At 51.5% G+C, this 20,267-nt stretch overlaps 1 protein-coding gene across 2 annotated transcripts in view; it reads right to left on the bottom strand.

The window, feature by feature from the left end:
* PRICKLE2 (prickle planar cell polarity protein 2) overlaps positions 1-20,267 on the bottom strand; it is a 111,777-nt gene that overhangs the window by 56,038 nt on the left and 35,472 nt on the right. Inside the window, exon 1 of one of the 2 annotated variants that reach the window (XM_075432526.1) lies at positions 4,155-4,174. The exons of the other annotated variant lie outside the window; for it this stretch is intronic. The gene's annotated coding sequence lies outside the window, so the exon portion shown is untranslated. Of the gene's footprint in view, positions 1-4,154; positions 4,175-20,267 lie in introns of those variants that run through there. 2 annotated transcript variants of the gene reach the window in all.

Below are 20,267 nucleotides of genomic sequence, written 5' to 3'. Positions count from 1 at the left end.
AGCAAGCATTAATACCGTTTTATCATCAGTTCTAATCTTCCTGGCATCCTTTCACGCCCACAGACAACTCACTCCATAACTCAGTACCTACAGCGGCTGTTGGACAAGGTCTCCAGCCGCAGCTGGGCTCCAGCGCCCCAAGAACTCAATCTCTGCTAATCCCAGCCCTTTACAGCAACTCTGACTTGAGCAATCTGAAAAGAAGACATATGAAGTCACTTAGGCTTATCACTCTAATTGCCTGCCCACGAATCAGGGGTTTGGTGTCAGCCGCTCGCGCTCATGTAAGACACGGCAGCCAGAAAAATCAGACCTAAAATATTTACCACGAGCATTTTCCAAACTGTAAGTGAAACTATTGAAATCCTCCTTATTACTGCAACTCCAGCGGCAACGCTAGCCTCGAGGAATACATCGGGGTAACAAAGCAAGCGTTCATGCCTTTCCTCTTTCCTGGTCTGTGGCTGTGTGACACAGACTCCAGTTCTCTCGACAGCTGTCTTGCGCTGCCCAGCGCCAACACAGTGAAAATGTTAATGAATACCATCCCATAAATATTTAATACACATTTTCCTGCGAGTCCTGCTGTGATTAAATAGCCACCTCATTACCCAGGCCCACCTTTTCTGCATTTTTCTCTTTGCACAAAATACCAAGAGTTGGAACTATATCCACGCGATCGAGCTGCTGGCAACATCACTGCATAAACCAACACCAACAGGGCAAAACCCAAACACGCGCTGCTAAGGAATGTAAAGAGAAATCTAACCCCGTCAGAGCAAATACTTCATCTCCGCTACCTCCTCCCAGGATCTGCAGAGAAAGAAAAGCAGAGGGGACAAGCCAGCAATATATTTTCGTCTCTAGTGCAGTTATTTGTCTGGTTTTGTTGGCTTTTTCCATGTTATTTGAAGGTCCTGGCCATACCGGGGGCTCACTGCATGTATCGCCTGGACACGGGCATCCCTGGGTACCCCCCGGGGCCGGCTCTGCTCTGACACCAAGCCCTGAACAGCTGCAGCAGGAGCTCTGCTGCTCTCCCCCCGTCTGAGACTTGGAGGGTGTCCACGACTTGCCCGAGGTTACACACGCAGTCCGGGACAGACGTGGGAAAGGAACGTGGATCCCCTGGAGGCCTCACCACTGCTGCTCTGGCATTGCAACATCTGTGACGCTCCGCCGTGGTGTCCGAAGCACGGCTGGCCGCAAGATCCAGCACGTTTGCATTCAACGTCATGACAACCATTTAGGAATCATGATATAAAAATACTAGGACGTTGTTTTCTGAGCCATTACAACTGATCTGTTCGACATGCGGGATTTCGAGCGCGGCCATCCAAGCACGTCCCAGCCAGAGTGAGCACCGGTGCTGGAGCACGTTCGTGCTGCTCCCCGTGGCTCTGCACCCCGGGGCGATGCTCTGGCTTTCACACGGGCTATGGGAAAGGCTAAAGTCGTACAGTCCAAATACTCGCCAAACTGCTAAAAATGTAAAAGACTCAAAGGAATAAAGCTTGCGTGTGTCAGAACTTCTGGTAATCCCTCCCAAATACATAATTTTTGGGCACCGATGCTAAAATGTAACCAGAGGGCAAGAATTTAGTTCTGTTTTAGCTGGGGGAGTCCCAACTTCTGTCTCTCCAGTTTATATATGGAAGCAGGCTCATCACGCAATACGTGTTTCAGCGAGTTGTGCATCAGGGAGGGTGTGAAGCTAAGACTAACGAGGAGAACATTTATTATATTCCCCTTGAACAAACAGGCTCGTCTGAAGCTCACACTGCTGCTGCATGCATCACAAGAGGTCTCCAAAGCGAAAAATTTGAGTCTCTTTACTCTGAGATATGGGAGAGAGGGCGTGTGGTGGTGTGTGGGCAGTACTGGTGAAGAACTGGTGCCAGCTGGTGAGGCTGCTTTTGCAGTGCTGCGCAGAGACACTGGCTGGTCAATGCAGTGCTGTGCTTGCATTAATGCACGGGAAACATAAAGGCTGCTGGAGGTTCAAAGACGCGTTTTCTCCTCCAGAACTGGCCCTGAGACACCACCCCGCTCTCAGACTGGTTAATACACACAGAGCATTCAGAAGACGCTTCGACAGATTCGCTTGTCTGCGTAACACTGATGCCAGGAATAAATGTTCATTTAAACTCCCACATTTAAAAGCTGCCGCTGCCAGGAGAGCCAGCCCCCGGGAAGCGCCGATGCCCGTCTCTCACCAGCAAACACCCACACGTTTCCACGGCCAGCCTGCAACAGCTGGTTGGGTTATAGATCACCACCTCCACCAACAAAGCGCCGGTGCCGTTTTGCTCAGCCTCTGGAATCAGGTCGCTTCCAGCCCCCAAGGCGTCTCTGCTGGGGCAGGACCCGGCAGTGGCACGTCCCCTCGTCACCACGATAGCACCGTGACCATCCCACAGGTCCCTGACGTGGCAGCACCAGAGCAGCCAGCTCATCTCAGCTCCCTTACTGACCTAAGATGACATCTGCCTTTCGGAGGGGGAAAAAGCCCTTTTAAAAGGGAAAAAAACAGACCTTTTCCTCCTCTGGGTGAACAAATAGACTCATTTAAGGTGTAAGTAGATCAAGTAGCTAATTAAGGAAATAACCAATAACTTAATCAAGATCATTAGAGGAATCAGCATGTTGCTGCCATTATTTACATGGCAGCAGACCAAAAATATGCTCGTGCAACCGGAGCCTTCAAAACCTCGGGGCAGCCCGATCTACGCGTGGGGAGGCTCCCCTGCCACCCCATTGCTGGTGCCGAAGCCACTGAGGAAAATACTCAAATCTCCTGGTAATTTCCCATAGACAAAACATTTCATCATCCCCCAGCTGCCACTGCAAAAATCCCAAGTGAGTGATTTGCACGTTGAGTGAAATTTGCCATAAGAAGGAGCACGGTATCCTGCCCCGGGACGCAGCCCCAGCCCGTTCTCGGTGGGGCAGGGAACAACCCCTTCGCAGAAATAAAGTCAAATACATTGGGCCATACACACCGTGCTTTTGACATCTTGTGCTGACTTTGCTCCTGGGACAGACCCTGTGCCGCGCCAGGGATGTGGTGACACAGCGACACGCTGCACCGATCCCTTCTGCATTTATTCCCACCCAGAGTGAGCTCAGGCTACAACGTGCAGAATAAGAAATGCAAATTTTCCACCACCCCAGCTCCCTTGACCCCCTCAGCTGAACAGCACCACGTTCTCCAGCTCTGCTGTCTGGTTATTTTAGGGATTTCTGTAAACATCCCCCCTACCAAGGGGGTGTTTGCTCACCAGCACCGCGTCTCTCTCTCTAATTACTCCACCAGTTGCACGGATAAAACATCTGCTGGAAGAGCAAAGGAATCCTAAAGCACACAAATAATTTGCACTGCCTAAACAAAGGCAAACAGAGGATGCTTTTAAACACCCCCAGCCAGCAAACAGCCCCAGGACCTCTGCCCAGAGCAGGCGTCTCGGGCTGCACGCTCCTCTGCCTTCTCCGGCAGAATGAACCCCTTTTTCCAACCAAACCTGTTGTTTGTCACTAACTCAGCCTCCTATCTGCTTAATTCCTAAAGTATCTGAAAGCAATTGAGTTCAGCAAGTTTGATTAAGTACTTAGAATTCTTTGTTTCACTTAAAGAAGCCTTTGTTTTGCCTCCAAGGAACTGGAAGTTTTCTCCTGAATTCACGTGAACAAAGACAAAAAAAAAAAATCCAGCCTCCAAAAGTTAAAAATAACCCCTTATATCCGGTATTCAACACAGCTGCTGAAGGTTCAAAACTCGCATTTTGCCATTCCGCACAAACCCCTGCGACAGCTGAGCAGACCCACAGCACGTTCGGAAGCCCGGAGCCGAGGATAAGCTCCAGCCTCCCGCAGGGTTTTACTCCTTGGGGGTTTCTCAACAGAGCAAAAAAGCCGGAGCGGCTCAGGGGCTGGCGAGAGGAGTCCTGTTTGCACCAAGGAGAAGTTTTATGGTCAGATATTGGCAGGGGATCAGGGATGGCGGGGCAGCCCCTCTCTCCCTTGGGCTCTGCCCGCAGCGAGAACCGGCGCTGGGGTCCGAGCTGAAAAAGAAAACCATTTCCCAACGCAAACATTTGTACAGCGTTAGAGCGGCTTATCCTCTCACAGGCTATAAACTGGGCGCGATGACTTACCAGGCTAAACAGGCATTCCCTTCACAGGCTGGAAAAGCCCCATGGAAGGGGACGGACGGGCAGCGGGGAGGTCGGGAGCGATGGGCAGCGGCGAGGTGGCCGCTGTCGGTGCTGGGGACCGCGGTGCATGCTCCGGCGCAGCGAGCGGCTGCGGTCACCGGGGAGGGAAGGCTCCCGGCCGCTGCCCTGGCCACGCAGTGACGCCCACCGCAGTTTTAGCTATTGGTGAAAATCCTAAGCCCTAATCCAATCCTCTCCCTTTACCCAAATTTAGCTCTCCCCGGAGCCAACATCCCTTCCAGTTTTGACTAGCGGTATGAAAGCAAAGTTACCTTGCCAACATATAAATCACGTAAAGAGAAGCAATAAAAAAACCCCACGCTCAATTTGCTTCACCTCTTTCTCCCAAAAGAGTTTCTTATCTACCGACTTCGAGGGGACCACAGCCTCGCGGGCCACTGAAGAAAGCCAGCAACGCCCTGCGTGTATCACTGCGTTGGAAGTCAGTAAGGCGAACCCCAGGATGCCAGTAAACCCAGTATTTATGAGAACGCCTGATGGTCCCGCTGACACATCTGGGTCAGGACCGGATCACATAAGGAAGAGGTTTATCGAAACGGTTAGCACATGGTTCCTGAAGTTACACCAAACTTCACAAAGGTAACTACTGAATCATAAAGCGCTGCTGGCAAGCAGCCTGGCTCACCGACACATCTGGTTTTCCTTTCCTTGCAGCCAGGCGCAGACGTTAGCCGCAGAGACACGGCTCCCTTTGCTGCACACAGATCGAGATGCCTGACCACGGCGCTGGCTTCTGGCACTCGGGCTGCGGCGGGGGCCACGGGCAGCCGCAGAGCTACCCCGCGGGCTGCTCCCGACTGCAGGCAGCGGCAGAAACCCTGCCTTCGTCTGCAGGCAGCGACGGCCGGGGATGAAAACCTCTCGTGCAACCGCGTATTTCTGCGCTCGGTTACAGATGGGCAGCCATGGAGCAGCTCCAGAACGCGGGCTGGCGTTCGGGCGAGCTCTGAACGGGCACGCACGGAGCGATCTCCGAGCGAGGGGGCTGGAGCCAGCCGTATGCGCTCCAGGTGTCCCAACGGACAGGCACCAGGGTCCAGATGATGGCAAGCTGCTCCGGCCCTCGCAGAGCCTGCGATTCAATGAAGTCTATTCATGGAGGAACGAGCAGGGCTTCCAGGAACGCAGAGGAACCTTTTCCAAGCGGTATTCCCACTGTAAGTCTAGTAAGCCCTTTTGCATTTTAACCTCCCCCCTTTGCGAGCTTCAAAAATAGAAATAATCAAAACACACATTAAAAGAAGAAATTATTTTGAACTTGGCAGTGTTGATCTAAGAACCATCCCGCTCTGGAGCAGGGCTCGCAGAGCTCCGGCAGCCTTGGGGAGGGCTGAGCCTGGCTCCCCGGGAACAAAAGCAGCTTACAAACCAGGTTTGCCACGTGAGAGCCTAATTAGAGACCGAAGCCCACACAGCAAACAGACAGACTACAGAGGAAATTGGAGTCTAATTTACATGGAGAACGATTACTTACTGAACCAATTAGTGTCAAGATGACTGACAGACTACCCAAAATACGTTCTCCCCACCCTCCCCTGCAAGTCTGAGCTTTCCTTGCTGCTTTATTTGCCCTGGGTTGTTCGGTAGGTGAGCAGTAGCACCTCACCACTAGACAACAGATGGCAAACGGAGACCTTTTGAGCTTCCCCATAACAAACCCAGAGTCAGAGCCACCCACGCGCCACCCAGCGCGAGCCTCAGCCGAGCCAGAGACAGCAAGAGCGGAGAGCAGCACCATCTACTTTCCCTCTCTGGTCTTAAATCCTTAAATGACATCCCGAGGGTCCCAGCAAGAAATGTGTCATTTATAAGAGGTGCTCCCCCGTTCCTCGACGCGTGTTCCACACCGCTTTCACCCCCTGCTTTGCAATCACGCAGGAGACCCACAGCTGGAGAGTTGGGCAGAGAGGAACCTGATGAAATTCAACACGGGCAAGTGCAGGGTCCCGCACTGGGGGAGGAACAACCCCATGCATCAGTACAGGCTGGGGCTGACCTGCTGGAGAGCAGCTCTGTGGAGAGGGACCTGGGTGTGCTGGTGGATGACAGGTTGACAATGAGCCAGCAGTGTGCCCTGGCTGCCAAGAAGGCCAATGGGATCCTGGGGTGCACCAAGAAGAGTGTGGCCAGCAGGTCGAGGGAGGTTCTCCTTCCCCTCTACACTGCCCTAGTGAGGCCCCATCTAGAGTGCTGTGTCCAGTTCCGGGCTCCCCAGTTCAAGAAAGATGAAGAGCTACTGGAGAGAGTCCAGGGGAGGGCTACGAGGACGAGTAGGGGACTGGAGCATCTCTCCTACGAGGAGAGGCTGAGGGAGCTGGGCTTGTTCAGCCTGAAGAAGAGAAGGCTGAGAGGGGACCTAATATATGCTTACAAATATCTCAAGGGTGGGTGTCAGGAGGATGGGGCCAGACTCTTTTCAGTGGTGCCCAGTGACAGGACAAGGGACAATGGGCACAAACTGAAGGACAGGAAGTTCCATCTGAACATGAGGAAGAATTTCTCCCCTCTGAGGGTGACGGAGCCCTGGAACAGGCTGCTCAGGGAGGTTGTGGAGTCTCCTTCTCTGGAGATATTCAAGACCCGCCTGGACAAGGTCCTGTGCAGCCTGCTGTAGGCAACCCTGCTTCGGCAGGGAGGTTGGACTGGATGACCCACCGAGGTCCCTTCCAACCCCGAACATTCTGTGATTCTGTGTAAGGGTTGTGCCCACGTAGCAACAGCCTTTGCAAAGCGCTCAGGTTGCAGGTCCCAACCCACGTCGCCGGCCTCTGCCACGGAAGGAAAGCACCACGCCACAGCATCGCTGCTGACGCAGGGCAGTGCTGCCAGGCAGGACGCCCAGCTCCAGGCACCTGCTCAGCTCCTCACAGAACAGCCCTTTCGCTGCAGACTGGTCAGCAGGGAAACGGGGAATCCCACCGCTGCCGGAGGGAGCTGACATGGACAGTAAAACTCCTCCTCGGCTGGGATGGCACAGCGGTGCCCATGGTCCCACCAGTGCCTGCGCTGGGGAAGGACATCGCCTTCGCTCAGGGCTCTCCTGTCCAGCCACCCTGGAAGAGGACAACTTCATGGTGTTTCCCAAAGTACGCTAATCCTGAAGGAAACTTGCCCCTCCTTCATACTGAATTACTCCAAAAATTGGAGAACAGGCTTTAAAAACTCCTCAAGTGCACACATGGAGCCGACCCAACGCCGTTTACCTTCTTTCTGTTGTTAAATTAAAAACGACTCGCGCCATCACCATCGTTCTCCCCTTCCCAGGAACCTGCCCCTCATTAACAGGACTGTCTAATTGCTGGCCTTCGCTTCAAACCCTGGGCTGCACATCCATTTTGAATGCACACATGACAACAGCGTTTCAGCACAACTTGCTGTGCTGGTCTCCATAAGCTTCTCCGGACAGTCTCTCCGAGCAGCCTCTCTGCTCTCCAGAGAGCTCTTGTGTATGCGTATCCAGGAACGCGAGGCACCATGTTTTGGATATTTAAGACCAGGCAATCAACCCTTCCTTTGAGAAGCACCAATATAAAGCATACTTAAGGACTTTATGAATCTTCTGTACGGATGAGATAAGCTATTCTTTTCATCTCTGCAGGCTATGTGGATATACGGCATTTTAAAGGAAACTTATCCTAAGAAGAAAACTCGGAGGAAATGCTTCGTGAGGTATCTAGTAGCTGTTTGGTAATATCTGGAGACAGGCAGGACCTCAGGTGGTGTAAAGCATCAGCAGGGATCCTTTGATTGCAGTTCACTTCCAGTCAACGGTGCTAAACCAGTTACCACGGCAGGAGCACCATCAAACGAGGGCACGGCAGGACCATCTCACCCGGGTCTCCTTCGGGTACAGCCACCATGGAGGCTGCAAATCCTGGTGGCCCCGGTTTCCCTCTGCTCCCCTCCTCCCCCCAGTTTAAATTAAAACTCTCCGTTAATTACCGAGTGGACGCAATGAAAATGCACGCGCGCTGACGCTCCTCGGAATTAGGCTGTTAATCCGGCGTTCATGCTCCCGGAGTTTATCTCCTCCACACCCCCCCTTCTCCCCGGGGAACCGACTCGCTGCCACTTTATCTGCAGCTCCAAGGACAACACACGCTGCTTTATTTTTAAACTCCCCTCCCGCGCTACGCCCTTCAGAGAGGGGCCTCCGCCGGCTGAACTCCCATTAACTCCTCTGACGATTAACAGGTCAGCTCACGCCGCCCTGACGACAGCGGGCTTCGGAAGTGCAACTCGATCAAAATTATCTATGCATATAAGACAATTATTTTACGAGCAAACGCCTCGCTGAGACTTTTATCAGCTGCGCGCTCGCTGCTGGCTTTCGTGCCGCTAACGACTTTCCGGCGAGCGGGGAAGGCTCCAGCCTGGTCGCTCTGCCCTGCGGTGTCTCCAGGCAGAGGAACCTCTCGGCTGCGGTGGGCCAGATGTTGATTAGCAAGTCGTGGAGGCAATCACTCCTGGAGCGGGGCAGGAGCAGGCGGGGGACGGGGGAATTACGGAAACCTCCTCCTGAGTGCATCCCATTAGCGCTGGGGGCAATTACGGCGCTGATCAAGGAGGTGGGCTGCCCAGAGCCCCCTCTGACATTACTGAGAGGGGAGGGAAGGTGAGAAAAAAGGAAAAAAATAAAGCAGAAAAAAAGAAAAATAATCCTCAATGGCGGCGGCAGACACCATGTGGGCTGCCCACGAGCAGGGCCCGGAGGAGCAGCCTCCTCCCCACGGACATCCCCGCGCTGCTGGTCACACAGGGGAGACCCACGGAGATAAAAGGCAGTAAAAACCAGTTGTAAAATACTGGTAAAAATGCTAATGGTCAAGGTCCTCTGAAGCCGTCTTGAGCACTGCCAAAACCACTTCTTTTCTTTCCTTTCTGGTGGGATTTGCTTAGGTTTGAGCTCACTGTATTTATGCTGATGCGAAGAGCATCCTGGTGCACAGGTGAAAGCCGGCGTGGCCCCGCGAGCCGACCCACGCCGCAGCCATGGCTGCCGAGCTCTGCAGACCATCCTTCCCCTCGTCTTTCCAGTTTTTTTCACTAGTTGCACAGGAAGAAAAGGAGAAACCAACTGAACCCCGTCTTCCTTTGAATATTTGCTAACGGGAGCTACTGTAATAATAAAAACCAGAAGGAAAGGCGAGAACTTCAGCTGCACGCACCGTGCAGCCTTGCAGTCCTGACCCTGAAGCTCCTGACAAGGTGACACGTTATTAAGAAACACCCATATTAATCCCAACTGTAAAGCGCTACGTTCAGCCAATTAAACCGCTTGAGCAGCTGAGCGCTCCCGGAGACCTTTCTACTCTCCTTTTTCTTTTTTTTTTTTTGTTTTTAATGCCCTCTTAGGGAAAGGAATGGCTTCTGCAGAGATGAACCGCCCAGCTCCTTCCAGCCTCACCGTCTGTGTGTATAAAATGTTCTTGGCTGCTTTCAAACACTGCAGATTAATCTGCGCAATGGAGCCTGTCTCCTTCAGCGTTTGGATGATTTCTCTTCGAGGCGGGTAAGACAGAGCTGTTCCACTTGGCATCACATCCCCTCCCTGCCCCCTTCCAAGCCTGATTTTTTTTTTTTTTGGTACTGCCAGAATAGCTCACAAGCCATCACCCCAGGCATGTGTGAACCCGGAGAAGAATATATTGCTGTAGGAGCCCACAGATATATGAGACAGCCAGGATGCTCAGAAACAGAACTGGAAGATTACAGTTTTAATGTATCAAATTATGAAAAATACCACCGCTCCCTTCCTGCAGCTTAGGGCACATCACTTATTCTCTCTCAGCCATTTCTTTGCCTGTGGCTGAAACCCAGAGAAACAGAAACTGATTCTTGAATTAAGAGCTGCTGGAAACGAAACCCCAGAGAGGCGTAAGGGTGGCAATTACTGCAACCTGTCCCCGAGCATTGCGAGCCCCACTGTCCCACCTCGACGAGACCCCTGCACCAACAAATCAGAGCATCCCCCCCGCATAAGGGCTGTCCGGTACAAGCCAGGCATCTTTATTAACATCATACTCGGGGCTTGGATTTTCATACCTGCCTACCCAAAATTTATGCCAGCGAGGATCCCCGCCGCTCAGCCCACTGCCACCCAGGCACCTCGCCAGTCGCTCTGCACCCGCAACCGCTGCATGAAGCCTGCTCTAAACTACCCATGTGCCAGCGAGGCCCAGATCGGTGAATCATGATGTTTCTTCAAGTCTTCATTACATTTTAAGCTGTCCTGTAGTTGCAGCCAACAGGCTTCCCCACAGCTGAAACTTCATCTGCGGCTTTGTCCGCCAGGAACCCCAACCTCGGCCATGTCCCAGGTAGAGGAGAGATGCTCACTGCTGGAACAAGTGGTCCCTTGCCACAACTTATTGTGGACACGTCCCTTCCTCACCCTGCTCTCATCACCCCGGGCACCGCGCTCCAGAGAGATGCCCAGAGCCTGAGGAACGGAGCAGGAGCAGAGCGGAGAGGGACCGCAGACCTCCTCCACGCCTGGTACCAGCAACTGCTTAACCACACCCGGGTTCTCCACGAAAGGGGTGAGCCCCTCTCGCCTCCACCATGGATGGGGCTTCTCAGGAGGGTGGATGGATGGGAAGGATAAAAGCTGTCTCAGGATGTACGAGTGCCTTAAACCCTGCCTCTTGCTGGGAACCCAGCGGTCTCAGGCTTCTGCAGCATTTTGGAAGCTGCAATGGGAACGCCATAGACTTTCCCTTATTTCCAAGCATCTCCAAATCCGCAGCTCCTGGCACTTCTACAAAGATTAAACACACCGTTCTCAACATTGAGACCCCATAAACATCCATACGGGGACTGCCACCACAAACCAGCCAATACCTGCCAGCAGCCATAACCTCAGTGCCACCAGATCTGCAGAATAAACGAGTGGATTTTACTGGGGCAGGGTTTTTCTACAACAAAAATGGAAACAAAAACTGGCTCATGAAGATGAACGATGCCTGTGATAGTTTTTTGCTGCACTTGATTAAGTGCAGCACACAACAAACCCAGTTTTTCCTCCTTGAACGATAAACTCAATAGTCTAAAATTAAGCCCAGCAGGGTAAGTAAGGTCCTGTATAGATTTCAAAAGATACCGCAATTTTTTTGGAAAGCCTGACTGCAATGTATACACGCTTTGCAACATCGCTCGAGTACCTCTGGCACCAAATATAAACACAGGGAAAGCTAAAAATCATGTAGCGTTTTTATCTCGATACAGCCTATACCACAGAGTACAGCCGCGGTTCGCCATTCCATGATAAACCAGCTCCTTGCTTTTGATCATTTTAGTGTGTAACTGTGGATGCGAATGTACGATAACATCATAAAATGAAAACAGGAAGAAAAGGCCCAATGAAAAACAGGTAACACCCCGAACCAGGCGCTCTCCAACCAAAGGGTATTTCTAGATACCAGAATTGCAGTTTCCCTCCAAGACAACTGATCCTTTTCATGAAAACAGAAGAAGCCCTAGAGAAATTCTGGTTGATTGTTATTAAATGGACAGGTCTCTTGCATTTTTTTTTTCCAAGAAAATGACTGAAGCTTGGCTTTAGCATAATCCTGAAGATTATTTATGTCTTCTGCAGTTTTTTCCACTGCTGCTGAATAATCAGGGCTCCTCAGAAAGCCACTGCCAGAGAAACATAAATCCTTTTCTTTTTTTCCTCCCCTCCTTTTCTCTCTCTTTTAGCTGTTTTTATACATTCTTCCTTGCACAGGAGCAGTAAAAAGACTCGAGGCAAGCAGGCATGAGAGCAAGCCCGGGGCGGCTGGGAAGGGTCAAGGTTCCCCCCGCCATGGCACTGCCCACCCCTCACCTCTCCTCCATCCCAGCTTCTGGTGCCATGGGATGAAATGGGAGCTTGGGCTGCCTTTCAAACACCTTTTTTTTTTTTTTTTTTCTCCAAGAGAAGGGTCTCAAAAAGGAAAAAATTGCGGCTTCTCCAAAGGCGATGGGAAGAGGAGCCGCCTCTCCTCTTTGGAGGAAAGGGCTCCACCACACTGCAGGTTCCTTGAGGATCGGGATGCTCTGGGGAGGGAATCTCACAGGGATGCTTCACGAGAAGCACTTTTGCTTTCTGCTTCAGCATCCTTATTGTTTCCAGTCACACAAACTCCCTTCCTTTCCTGCTTTTGCCCTACCCACTACAACGGCTGCGCACAGGGAATGAAAACGATTAAATACTCTTAAACAGGCAGGGCTGCAACTGGCGTGGTAATGAAGTCGTCATGCTCCTTAGCATGCTTTCTAAAAATAAAATTAATCCAGGTATACAGATCTCTTGGCTGCGCCCTGCCCAGGGAATTGTCTTAATGCAAATTCTCCGACAGCCTGGTTCAGTTTTGTTGTTTCAAAGCAAACCTGGCCCCTCAGGACACCAACAAGGGCTTGGCTGATGTGCAGGGTCCCGAATTTCAGCTCCTCTCAGGTCAAGGGGAAGCCAAGAGAGCTGGTGCTCTGCACGGCCGGACCCGGTGTTAGAGCCGGGGGTCACCTCCCAGCAGAGCGGGCACAGCCAGGAGCCGGCGGAGGTCAGGACCGGCATCCCACCCAGCGAGTGGGACCTGCTCCCTGCCACCACCACGGGCACCGACATCGCCAGGGTCCAGCCCGGGAGGGATCCCATCTGGCCAGCAGCGTTGGTCTGAACGACGCAGCAGCCTGTGCCGCAGAAGGCTCGTTTGCAGTAATTAAAAGCATCACGGGAGGGCTTCAAAGGAGGCCGGTAGCCTCGACGGCACGAGTCTCTTTTTTAGTCGAGAGGCGAAAACTCCCCTGTGCCCTGGAGCATCTCTTAATAAACCAAATTTATACAGAATTCTTTCTGAGGGGAACCAGATAGGTCACTGCACAACCCACTCCAGGCAAAGTCGAAGGTTATATTTTTTTAGATATCTTTTCACACGCGCAATTCCCATGAGCGCACAGGTCCCCTGCCCCGACGCACAGCCATACGCGCTGCTCTGCCTCCGCGGTCTCCCCGGCTGGACGCAAACACCGGTTCATGTATATTGAAATCTGTAGGAAGCTTAACATTTACTCGGCTTTTGTGTAAACACTTACGTGAATTACACAAGTTTCAGCCAAGAGGCTCAGCACCCCGCCGTGCCGAGCCATATAACTCATTACAATTAAAAGCAGAGAGCGAGGCAATCAGGCTCGCCCGACACTGTGCTGGTATGGATTTTCTCTTCCAAATGGTTTCCAATTTGTCTTCACAGCAGCTCAGCTTTTCTGGGAGAAACCCCACCGGCGTTTGCCCGGTGCTCCGCGGGGATGCTGCTCCCGCACCCCAGGGCAGCCCGTGCCCACGGGCTTTGCAGGCTGGCTTGCACCCACGCTGATGGGAAGCCCACGGCGAGGAATGGGCTTTGCCGAGGCCACGGCACGGCAGTGGCACCCGACATGGACCCAGGACACGTAGGCGGTCCCAGCCACGGCTGCTCTATGCCACCAAGCCAGGACATTTTCAGCCACACGTTTGCTTGCGCCATCGGGGTGAAGCCAGAGCAACACGTCCCTACAAAAGCACTTTAATAACAATAATCAATAAGAGAACCCTCGCCATTAGCACGTGCATCACCCCAAACTGCAAGGCAGCATCGGTTCCCCAAGTCTCTGCCTTTCTTACTCAGTATTCATAATATGCTAAGCTATTAAATTGAAAGTGCTGCGGCTTGCAGGGCTGCAGACAAGTGGTGTTATCATTCGGTATTTCTTCTTTTGTTATTACAGTGAATCTTCCTACATATCTGAAAATAATCCAATTATTGCTTACCACTGGTAAGGTCACTGTCGCTTTGAACAGAGATTTGGGTAATACTCTGATTACTCTTAAGCAAATATTGCTGGGACTTGGGCAGAAATTTCAGAGAGATTGAAAATCCATTTTACTGGAAACCACAGATGGAAAAATATTCACACTCTAGAGGATATAAACAACAAAAACCAGTATCATTTCTCCACCTTATTAGAAAAACATTGGTTTATCTGAAATCAACAGCATCGATATATTCAGCTATTAAAACAATATCTAATTTCTCATATGATGTAACCTTCAAAACACAGCAATCATCAAGGCTTTATTAAATGTTCCCATACAGCCTCCAAAAGGTATTGAACTACTTAAGTGCAATATATGGAAAACAGCAGAAGGTTTCTATCACTTGTGGGAATAAAAGAGCTCCCAGAGAAAAGCAGCTATCAAAGATCAATCTGTAATAAGGAAAAGGAAGTCAGCATCCCTTACAGCGGCCTCAGAGTTAATTTTTCTGCATCGAGCCAACAAGATAACAGCAAAATCACACAAAATACAGATGATGCCAAGAAAAGGTGTCTATTATATTTCTTTTGGTGCAATTAATCACGGGTTCTTTACTGTCAAACCATCTTTAGGTAATGGCAAAAAAAGGGAAAAAAATACCCAATCCTTTTTTTTTTCCCCTTAAGAAGGAATAAATCATATTGTCACTGAAAGATGGTTTTCCTGACATTGCTTTTCTTGTACTGGCCAGCTGATACTAAAAACAAAACACTGCTAGGGCTTGCCGTCCTTCTGCTGAAAGAGTGGAAGGATGCTCAGAATTAACCCCCGAGCGTCCTGCCGGTTGGGAACGGGCCCGTCTCTGCGACACCACCAGAAAACCCAAACTGGTGTCTCTGGACCAGGGGAAGGATGGCAAACGCCAACAGCTCTGGCGGCGGCCAGGGCTGCCCGACCCACGGATGGCTTCGGCTTCTCCTCCTCCTCCTCTCCACCCTGCATTGCTTGCTGAGAGCTTCCTCCCAACACCCCCACTACACGTCTTCACCCCAGGGCTGGGACCAGCACCAGGGTCCCGGCTGAAGCCCCGCTCAGCCTGGGTGGGTTTGGCACGGCGACAGCCCTATGCCCTTCGCACAGCCGCGTCTTTTCTTGCCCCCACTCTCCCAGGCTCGTGAGGTTTCCAGCGCCCAGATGGCAACGCCAGGGCGGGATGGCAGAGCCGCCGGTGTCACGGTGCCGCGGCAGCCGGTGACACGGGGATGGGGACGGGCGAGCGGGTGCAGCGCTGCGCCGTGTCTCTCCTGGGAAACCTGTTCCACTTGCCTCGGACGCGTCGAAATCCCGAGGGGACTGGGAAGAGTGGAAACCACATCAAGAAAACCTATTTAAAGTGATACCCCGCTATCACGGAGCCAACTCAAAACACGAACGTGCCTCAGTCCTCCCGGTGTCTACACTCACCGCAGCGAGCTGTCTGCTGAGACGACGTAGCCCAGTGCAGGGCACGACGCCAGGGTGATGCCCAGCACCAGCGACATGGCAGCTTCATCTTAACCCTGCCTTTGCCCTGCCTGTCTTAGCCTCCGGCCTTCCCACCTTCAAGCAAGAAGGGCACCAGGAAGGCTTGGAGAGCAGGTGACCACTGCCAGGGCAGCCTCTGCCTCAGAAGGATGCCCAGGGGATGAGGATGCCCCAGGGATGAGCGAGACCCCAGATGAGGCTTGTTCTCCTCTGACAGCTAACAAGCATCATTAACCTCGATGACCTCGAGGGAGGTTCTCCTTCCCCTCTACTCTGCTCTAGTGAAGCCCCATCTGGAGTGCTGTGTCCAGTTCTGGGCTCCCCAGTTCAAGAAAGAAGAGGAGCTACTGGAGAGAGTCCAGCGGAGGGCTACAAGAATGATGAGGGGACTGGAGCATCTCTCCTGTGAGGAGAGGCTGAGGGAGCTGGGCTTCTTCAGCCTAGAGGAGAGAAGGCTGCGAGGGGACCTTATAAATGCCTGTAAATATGTGAAGGGTGGGTGTCACGAGGACGGGGCCAGACTCTTTTCAGTGGTGCCCAGCGACAGGACAAGGGGCAACGGGCACAAACTGAAGCAGAGGAAGTTCCATGTGAACATGAGGAAGAACTTCTTCACTCTGAGGGTGACGGAGCCCTGGAACAGGCTGCCCAGGGAGGTTGTGGAGTCTCCTTCTCTGGAGATATTCACGACCCACCTGGACAAGGTCCTGTGCAGCCTGCTGTAGGTGACCCTGCTTTGGCAGGGGGGTTGGACTAGATGACCCACAGAGGTCCCTTCCAAGCTCTACCGTTCTGTGATTCTGTGATCGTGGGGTGCCCACACACCTCCCAGCACTGGTCTCCACCCCCTTCCCCCCAGCTAGGAGGCAACGAGGGGCCTGCACGGGGCTTCAGGCACGTTTGGCAGCGGGAGACGATGCTCTACTCCATACATGGTTTCTATAATGAACCCCAGTCCCCGTGCTCTACTCCTGTTCGCTTTACTCACAACCCACCCCGAGGCATGGACACCTGCATGCTTTTAATTGCTCCTGGATTGCCTTGATTAGACGGCTTTCAGGGACCTTTGACTTTTCCCTCAAGAGTTATCCAAGAGACAAGCTGTAAACCCACCACTCCAGCCAGGCTGCCGGGCTTTATTTCATCCCGTACATGCAACTACAGCCAGGGCTTGGGCTCTGCTTAGACCTCCTCCAGCCATCTACGGTGCAATGAAATCAGAGTGCAAAGGGTACAAAATGCTGCCTGACAGCAACTGCACTTCCACTGGGCTGAACACTTGTGTCCCGTCTGCTTACTCCTACAAAAACATCAGTAAATTGCCAACTAATCCTCTTTTTTGAGTAATATTTACATTTTTTTGCAGCATAAGCCCTGGGTTTTTTTTAGAGAAAAAGCAGCAGCCTGAAAAAACTGAAAACTAAATATTTAAGAAAAAAACTGTATTTATGCCTCAGGAAGAGCACCGGCTATTTTAAGCATGCTAGATTTTTAGGTTAAATATCAGGAAACACAGAAAGAAAAATACACAGATTTTTGTGCTCCCCATTAACAGTACTAAAACCCAGCACACAGGAAAGGCCATGGGACAGGATTTTCAAAACCATCCTGCGAGATGCAGAATAACCTCCATGGTAAGGGAGCATTAAGATAATCATAGTCGAAACATCCCTGTCACCTGGCAGTGTCTTGTACAGAGAGCAAACTCCCAAAGCCGTGCCGGCACACAAGGCATCCGCCTGCCCAAATCCACGTCTGGGGATGGGTTTAGCTCCTCAGCGAGCAATGGAAGACAATCTGTGCCATCCCAGCTGCAGGACCAAGTTATCCCAGCCGCCTCGCCAGTGCCAGCGCTGGCATGGGGACCCGGGACCTGCTGCTGCGGGATGCAGGATGCCAGCGCTGCGGGGGAGCCCGAAACGCCCGGGCTGCTCCTCGCACCACCCCCCTTCCAAAAACAAGCCTGGGTGAGACCGGCCGAGACCCACGGAGTGATAGATGGGCCTGAGATGAACGAATGGATGCAGCATCCGAGGAGAGGCACGGCGAAATGCAGAGCCAGGCAGCAAGCAGGGCATGTGATTAGCCTGGCATAGTGCGGCCTTGATGCTGGCAGGGTTTTCAAGGAAAAAAATAAAAAAAATAATTAAAAATAAACCACCCCAAACTCAACTGTCAGACCTGTTTCTAATGAGGTTTTCACAGATTCTGGAGGAATATCAAAAGTACAGTTTTCTTTAATATTGTCAGTTTACAAACAGCACCTGATAGTGCTGCCCGGGTACAACACCTCTCAAATAAACACTGGAACCAGGAGGACCAAGAGAGGACCAGTACGCTCGCCTTTGCACTGCTGCTTTCAACCAGGGCTGCTCAAATGTGAGGAGCCCAGGGTGACGGGCAGCACGGCGGGAAAACTCTACGGGTGGATTTAATGCAGAAACCCAAGATGGCTCATTAGCGGAGAAACGAGCGTTGTCAAAGAGCTCATCTCTGCACCAAAGCTCCAGCCTGGTGTCACTGAGCCCAGGTATTTAACCGAGAGCGAAAGAGACTTTACTGCACAGCGGTGAGACGAGAGCCTGGCACTGAGCCCCTTCTGCAGGTACCAGAGGGAGGGGACGGTGGCCCTCGGCCACCCCGCAGCCCACAGGGCACAGCATCCCCGTGCAGACCGAACGCAGCCTGAAACAGCCCGAGAACACCACGTACGGTGGTTTTTCATAAACCCAGTCAAATAGCCAGTTGCGTAGAGCAAATGCACACTGAGGTAGCGCCACTTGCACTATCGAGGTTCTCATCAGGGACGAGAATGTCATGAATCACTGCTGAGGCCAACATTAAAATGGTATTGATGTTAAGAATCCCAGGCATCCCATTTGGTGCTCATATAACATATGGCACATGTGAATTTTATAGCTTTTGTATTAATCTGCCCAGAATGCCATCACTTTGCAAGATTTCATGAAATATTAAAATTACTGGGGATAATTTATTTTACAACGCTAGGCAAAGGCCCTGGGAACGATGCGAACCTCCCCATTAAACTCACCCAGGTCTGTGACTCGCAGCCCTAATATCTCACATCTGTTTGCCAAGTGAGAGAAAGACGCGATGTCTTTCAACTCGGTTATTTGACGGATCGGCCTGAATTTGCTTATTAAGGTTTCTACAATCCATTATCACTGCAGGAAACGGAGGGATGATAGACTAAGCATGTTTATCAAACCGTGTGAAGTCCAGAGAGACACTCAAAACAAATCTCTACAGCCACTGCAGGAAAGTGCTGGGCATCTTTATTGACAGCCCAACTGTGAATTGCACAGTAGGCTTTTAAAAACCCAACAGAAGGCTATGGCATAAAAAGACAGTACAGAAAAAGACTGAATTTTCATCTCTTATGATAAATACAGCACCGCTGGAAGCATTTCCAAAGGACTCTGGTCACCTGCATGCAAAACAGTATTTAAGATATCAGCAGGCAGCCGAGTCGCTCGTGCACCAACGCACAAACCCAAGCAATGACGGATGGCGTTAGAAAGCCGCCGGGGCCAAGACATTCCCTGCTATAACGATTACTGCAGCAGAGAGTGATTTCTGCAATATGCATCGGGAAGATTCGAAGCCAACAGCTGCTGGGAACTTTGAACAACCACAGAATTCAACAGCAAATCTCCGATGAATGGTTAACACCTTGCAAATCTCTTTTCAAGAGCAGGGAGTGGTATAAAAGTAGTAGCCTGCTGCAAAACTCCGTGTGCACAAGATATAAAGGCAGTATCTCAACCGGCTAAGCACAAAAATAGAAGGGCTCGTGCAGGGTCCCTTTGTCAGCCTCGTGCCCCGAGGGGTAGGTGCATTGGCTACGCAGGTCATCACGCATGTCTCCAACCTCGGCCACGTCCGCGGCACGCAGGAAGAGGCAGCGGAAGAAATCAACCGCAGCACCACACTGTCCTGCACCGGTGTGTAACAGCCTGGGTTGTGCTGACGTCTGAACAAACCGTTAGTAATTCCTGTAGCTGAAACACAGCGCACACGAACTCCTGCAAAAATGTATCGTTCCCTTCTTTCCTATTGCAAATTGGGCTTACTGAAATCCTCCAAGCCTCAGGACCAGACAAATCATCCTACTAAACACGAACTGAAGGGAATGGGTGGAGATGCATCTGCTTAAATGAGCATACAACTGGTAGTTACTGAGCACGCAATTATGAAAACATGAGCCTGTATCTACAGAGATGTTTCCCATTAAAAAACATCTTGGTAATATGAAATACTCTTGGATCACTTCTCCACAATGTAACATATCATGTGCAAAAGTACATTCTACTTCCAAGACGCCATAAACATGAACAGCAGAAAACCCATATTACGAAAAAGGAACTTCAAAATTTGTGTTGTTGCCCCAAATGGCTGCACTGCAACCAAACGCCCAAAGAGCACCATCCACAAAACGGCCATCATCCGCCCAACAGCAGCCCACTGTCAAAATCACAAATGATAAGGACAATGACGATGACAAATAAAGTTGGGCCGACAACGGCTGCGCTCCGAATTACACTTTGTTTCTATTATTTCCAGCTCCCGCGGCACACATGCTACATACATTGCGGACCTATCACGGTGACACGTGGATTTGCACATCGATTTCAAAGGTATGTGGAGTCACATAAACAGAGCACGAGCCTGCGCTCGCTCCAGCCAAGACATTTATTCTTCATACACATTTA

This window comes from Opisthocomus hoazin, chromosome 11, assembly GCF_030867145.1.
Source record: "Opisthocomus hoazin isolate bOpiHoa1 chromosome 11, bOpiHoa1.hap1, whole genome shotgun sequence".
NCBI classification, from domain to species: Eukaryota; Metazoa; Chordata; class Aves; order Opisthocomiformes; family Opisthocomidae; genus Opisthocomus; species Opisthocomus hoazin.
Note: the sequence above shows the minus strand (reverse complement) of the source record. Positions and strands in the feature narration are given on the sequence as shown.